Here is a 6,952-nt window from a genome sequence, read left to right on the forward strand (position 1 = left end):
CCTAATGGTCATTCTGTTAAACTGTCTGTTGATATTTTGACAGGTTTATATACATTCCATGGAATGTCAATGCTGCATATACTTGAACTGATGTCAGCTTTTATTTCCATAATTCATTCATCTGCAATAACAATTTGCAAGTCTGGAGACGTGAAACACCTAGACATGCTGTTATTCTCATCCATTTGGAAGATTCATCTTTAGTCAACAAGAAAGTTTAAAAATGGCTTAGAATATATTCCTAACTACCAATTTTTATAAATGGCTTTGTACAATAGTGTGTGATTATTTAACTTAACATGGGATAATACTTTATTCTATGTATGAGTTTTGGAAAAAGAAGTAAACTAAAATTTACTACTATAGAGAAATATGATAGAAATAGCAGACAGATTTTATGTCATATCTCTGAAGAGTATCCAAATTCAAGACATAAAGTCATATTTCTTACTATGTTAGACAGATAGGGAAATCATAAAACAACATATGATAAGGCAATTATTTGTGACTTTTTAAAATGTACCTTATTAAGCGATGAAATTTACTTTATTAGCTAACTTTTGGGTTTGAAATATGGGAGGCTGATCTATTTAACACATTTCTGGAAGGTACCTACTGAACAACAAAAGTGGTGGGTTGTACTATTTCTACAGTATAATAAATGGTCGAACCTATTTGGCATTAGTGCTGGGTAAATAAATCAACTCTATTTAACTTCCTCTCTACAATTGAAAAACTTGTAATGTCACTAAATATCATCTAATTGTCAAATGTTATTTTGGAGAATGTGATTTTAAAAAGTTTATTTGAAAAGGAATACATTTTCAGATTAAATATATGTTAACATTGGTTTGAGTGTGACAACATTTTTATAGCACAGAACCAAGTTGTACTGAAGTACCTGTGTTTTGAAGCACTAAGGAGCTTTTCAATTAATGTTTTTCTGAATTATATTTGACCTCTAGGTCAAGTTTTCCATGACTTGGTAGACCAATTATGGATCTATTCTTCCAGGAACTATTTTTTAACCAATTTATGCTGGACTGAAATCTTTCATTAATCATTAGAGGAGAGGTACTAAAAATAATCTTATGACACTTTGAGATCTTGTTCACTCATAATGGCTGGTCATCTGTAAATTGAAAATTTGAATTACAGTACATTCTCTCAGATTTTGTGATCTCTTCCTTCCTTTTAAGTTGCCTTGAATTTCACAATTGCTTACTGCTAATTTCTGCATCTCAAGATATTTGGGCCCTGAAATATAGGAAATGAGAAATTGAGATGGGTCTTGAATTATTTTCTGTTTCCATGATGCATGAGAAGCAGAGTAAAATCCCTTATAGATTAGAGGAAAACATTGTTTTTTACCATGTGAATTCAGAAGATCAAGAACACTTACAAGGTATCACAAATTTATACCGAAGACATGGTACTGATAACTTTTATATTCTAAAATATTTTCTAAACCTAATTATTCATATTCCAATTGTATTTATTGTAATAAATAAATATCAATTTGCCAAATTATCAACTAATTCTAGTAAGTTTCACTGTGTGAAGTATGAAATCAGCACATATAAATATAAAATAGATAACTATGTATAATATAATAAAAAGGCACATGTTTTGCATTGTTCTGTTGTGGTTAGGGTTTCAAAGGCAACTATGTTTCAAAATATTATTCTTTTTTCTCTAACTTAGTGTTTGATAGGGTTAGACCTAAAGCTTTACCATTTGTAAATTTATAACCTGGAAGCAAGTGGAAACATGGTGATTAAAACATTAACAATTTAAGGCCTAATAATGAGGAGAAACATAGGGACTTCCACGGCAACTATGAAAATATTTGATGATAGAAAGGCAGTAGTGTAATTCCTGCATGGTTGGATGGTAGACAGGCCAGGACATTAGGTAATAAATGCATATGAACAATTTATTCTCCCCCTTGTCTTTAGCTACTTTTGAAATGGTAGGTAAAATAAACAATTATATTTTGATAAATACGTTCTAGTCTGAACAGTTCTGTCTGAAATGTTCATCTCTCTATGATCCCTTGTAACTAAGATTTGTTTTGTTCAAGTAAGACAATCTAGGGTGTCACGGTAAGATATTCTGGTTGGTCTGCTCCTACATGGAAGAAGGGTAAAGAGTCAGGGAGATATTTGTGCCTGTAAGACCTCATTTGGGAAAATTTCAGCTGTAGAGGTTTAGAAGTAGCTCTTAATCAAGCCTTACTTTCAATCCATTAGCTCCACAAAGGTAACTCAGTTGGATAAATAAGTACTTGAAAAAGCCATCACCTTTGGACCTAGCTATAAATTTTTGAAATTACAGTCAAATCCCAAATGAAAAAGACTTAAAATAATTATTGACACAAAATATTTCAAATGTGAGCAATCGACTGAACAATATAATTTTTTCCAGTATTCACAGAATTTTAGGGAAATAAGATCAATCGCATTGTTAGGAATAATAAGGTTTCCTTGTTACAAATAGGCACCCAAGGATATAAGCCTGTTTAAAGATTGCATCATTAACTACTTAAATTTAGAGGACACTACATGCTTCAGCAACACGTATACCCAAATTAAAATACAGAGATTAACATGGCACTTGCACAAGGATGATATGAAAATTTGTGAAGTATTCCATATTTTTCATTCTTCAGATTCAAGAAATGAAAAACAGTTATTAAAAAGCTGATTACAAAATTACAAATGTAATAATACATGTAATTCATATAATTAAAAGTTAGTTTGACCTCAGTGTATAAAATCTTCACCTTAGAAAGGCCTTTACATAGCATAACCTTTACAAAACTGTTGAAAATAGACAACTTTGTCACTTTCTCCCAAAGAAATAAAATAGTATAAGGACCTAGGAAAAAAAAGAATCTTAAAATGTTTCTATCTGGAATGCAATCTGAAAGGACATACTAATGAACCTATATATTATAAAACAATGTAGAATTTAGAGTATAACTAGGAGAGAATAAAAAAAGATTATGGACATTATACAAACATAGATTATAGAATATTTTTAAATAGACTATTTTCAGACAATGACCAGAAATACTTCAGTTTCTCTACTACTCATTTCAAAAGATAAGTTAAAATTATTTCTGATTAAAAAATAACCAACTCTGCAGAAATCATTATAGATGTATATAAAAACTCTTGAATATATTTTGACATCAAATGCAGGCAATTCACTTGGAAGTATTCCACAGAATCCATGAATTTTTACAGTAAGAGATTGTTGTTGCCAGGTGCCAGTAGCCATGCCTATAATCCTAGCTACACAAGAGGCTGAGATCTGAGGATCTCGGTTCAAAGCCAGCCCGAGCAGGAAAGTCCATGAGATTCTTATCTCCAATAAACCACTAGAAAACTGGAAGTGGAGCTGTGGTGCAAGCGGTAGAGCACTCTCTTTCAGCCGAAGAGCGCAGGTATAGCACCCAGGCCCAGACTTCAAGCCCCACAACCAACCAAATAAAAAAAAAAACAAAAAAAAAAACCAACAACAATGAGATTTCTTTTATTTAGATTGTGAAAATATTTTGTAAGGACATAAAAGGATGGACTGTCATTTTTGAAAATTAAGAAACTTAACCAAACCATTAGGACTGAGGAGAACAATTTGTACAGCCTTCCACAACTTCAAAGATGTAGTGATACATACTTTTCCTTTTGGCCATATCAAATGCAGTTTCTTCCAAGTTGTTCTTCAGGCCTGGATTGACATAAGGGTTCAACAGAAGGAGATCCAAAGTACCTTTGCTATCTCAATTCTCAGCATCAAGATGCAAGGGGGTCAAGAGGCCTTTAGTTTTGGCATTGGTATCTGCATCATGATGAAGTAAAAAAGAAGCCACACTGGTATTATTCCATATATATGCATTGTGCTGGGGTGTCCAGCCATCTACAGTTACTGCATCTGTCGCTGAGCCACCAACTCATGGACAATGTCTAAGTGTCCACTGTAGGCTTCCTGATGAAGTTGGGTATATTCATCGTCATCCCTAGTATTCACATGAGTGGCCTTTTAGGAAAGTAGTCTCCACACTGTAGTAAGCTGATTATTTTCAGCAGCCCAAAGAAAAAATTTGTTTGGATCCTTCTCCATTTAATTCTTGCAATTGATATCATTCCTCACTTGTTCATCTTGTTCCTCATTTTCATCATAATTGCCTAACCAGAGACTTTGAATGCCAATGGGAATAAGGTGTCCATGTATTTCCCTACATAGATTGAACTGGTCAGAAATATCCAGTGAATTTTCTGCATATGTTTTTTCACCATGATTTCTATTCTCTTTTTCCATTATTACTACTCAAAATTATTCTAACTTGAGAGTAAGGAATTTATGGAGAGCAGAGGAAAGATGTTCCTCAATATTAAAAGGTACAGACTCAAAATGAGGACCATGGGTGTCTTTATGTGCAGCTTATTCTAGGAATTAGAAAACATGAAATAATGACTTCTATAAAAATGATCTGGGAAATGTCAAAGCAGAAAGTGAAATGAGGAAACCAAAAACATAAAAGCAAAATAAATTAGGATAATTATGTAACAATAATATTATGCTGATTCTGAACTGCTGTTTGTTTGTTTGTTTTTGGGTCCGGGCGTGGGGCCTGAACTCTGGGCTTGGGCACTGTCCCTCAGCTCAAGGCTAGCGCTCTACCACTTGAGCCACAGTGCCACTTCTGGCTTTTTTCTTTTTGCTTATGTGATGCTGAGGAATAGAACCCAAGGCCTCAGGCATGCAAGGCAAGCGCTCTACCACTGAGCCACCTTCCCAGCCCGAACTATTGTTTTGATTATATTCTCTAAGAAGAAAAAGCGAGAATAGATAGCAAAGGACTACTAATATGTTTTGACTTCTCATTAAGCACCTTCAATCACCAAAATCACATGAAAACAATAGACAGGCCTAATTTATTAGATGAAAACAAGTGTCTTTAAAAAAAAAAAAAACAAAAGAATTTAAGTAGTCATGCAAAGGACTTCGATTTTACTACAGCACTATACATTTTTTTATAATGTTGAGTAACAATAAATATTGGATCCATTAGAAAGCTCTTAAAGCTTATATGTTCAATAGTAAGTTCTCTTACACTATATCATGATATTTTTTGCAAATGATCTTACCAAGAAATTTACATTACTAACTTGAATTTCTGACAGAACAATATCATCACTGCACATCTTGCTTTTATCATCTACGTTTTAAATTACTATTTAAATATGTGCATTAGATAAGCATAAAAGAATAATAGAAGCCACGCTGACGGCTCATGTCTTTAATCCTAGCTAATCAGAAAGATGAAATCTTACGATTAAGGTTTGAAACCAGACCAAGAAACAAAAAGTCCAGGGGCTGGGAAGGTGGCTCAGTGGTAGAGCTCTTGCCTTGAATGCATGAGGCCCTGTGTTTGATTCCCCAGCACCACATAAGCAAAAAGAAAAAAAGCCAGAAGTGGCACAGTGGCTCAAGTGGTAGAGCGCTAGGCTTAAGCTGAAGAGCTGAGGGACAGCACACATACCCAGAGTTCAGGCCCCAAGACCGGACCCACACCCCAAAAAAAGAAAAAATTAAAAAAATCCATTAGATTCTGATTTGAAGGTAACCAGCAAAAGCTAGAAATGGTACTGTGGTACAAGCGGTAAAATGCTAGCCTTGAGAAAACTAAAACAAAAAAAACCCAACAAATTCTGGGACAGAGCCAGGCCCTAAGTTCAAGCCTTAGTATTAGCACCAAACAAATGAATGAATTACTTAATTAAAATAAATTAAGTGGTCACATGTGGCGAGGCAAGTAAAATGTAACACCCGTGGTGACGGGATTGTGTATTATTTTGTAATGAGGTAAATAATCATTTGTCCTAATCACTAATATTTTATTTGAACTTTTTTGTACAATAAACCCTGAATTTAGCATGCCTGTATATGTGTGTGTGTACATGTGCACACATGTGTGTATGTGTATATGTACGTGTGTTCTGTTGCAATGTTGCTTGCCATTGTGAACAAGTTGAGGCTGAAAAGATCTAACTGTGTTGCAATATTTTATTTATCAGTATCTGTCATGTCATTTCTATGGAACCACCCTTCTGTACATTTTAGTTGTCAAATAATAACATCATCATAATCAAAGCATTTACAACATTAAGTTAGATAAAAGAGACCGCTTTCAGCACTTATTATATGTTAGGTGAGAAGATACAGACATAATTAGGTAGTAAGTTATTGGTGTAAGCTGATTGTCAGTACAAAATATGTTTAAGAGATCAAGTGATCTCTTAAATTTTTTATACATTTAAGATATACTCATGAAGTGGGTTTGACTGACTTGACCAAACAAGTATTACTCTCTGGTTATTCCTGTGAAACACAAGGTCGATAAACTCTTTCCAGATTTCTGTTGAAAATAACTTTCTTAGTAAGATCATATCTATTCTAAGAGATAATCAACTCCATATTACATTTGAATATCCCATCTTATTGCCTGAAAATCAGTATTGTGGATATGCTTGTTAGATATTCCTTTCAAAAACAAACAAACAAAATCATGTGTCATCTCCAAATGGTGGATGTATTTGAAGTTGTTTTGTACATGCAAAGGGATCTTCACGAATGGCTCTTTTGTGGGATTAACTATGGCAACTTTAACAAATAAGGCTTTTTAAATATCTTTTGCAATATAAATAACATCCCAGAGCTAGTCCTAAATTTCTGAAAAAATTTTGACTATTTAAGTATTATTTCAGTTCATTGACTGTAGAGCTGAAGACATTTCGAAATAAATATTGTTAAGATCTGAAAATGTAAGTAGGTATATAGGCTTTTTATGCATCATTTTATGAAAACCCAATTTTTATGAAAGTAAATGAAATAGAATAATAGAATGTAAGTGAATTTCATAAGCTAATTATTAGTATAACTT

General features: G+C 33.4%; 1 pseudogene; it reads left to right on the forward strand.

The window, feature by feature from the left end:
* The first annotated feature begins 2,564 nt into the window (after nt 1–2,564).
* LOC122095835 lies at nt 2,565–2,661 on the forward strand (annotated as a pseudogene).
* Nucleotides 2,662–6,952: the final 4,291 nt, after the last annotated feature.

This window comes from Dipodomys spectabilis, unplaced genomic scaffold, assembly GCF_019054845.1.
Source record: "Dipodomys spectabilis isolate Male_0828 unplaced genomic scaffold, ASM1905484v1 ptg000362l, whole genome shotgun sequence".
In the NCBI taxonomy this organism is placed as follows: Eukaryota; Metazoa; Chordata; class Mammalia; order Rodentia; family Heteromyidae; genus Dipodomys; species Dipodomys spectabilis.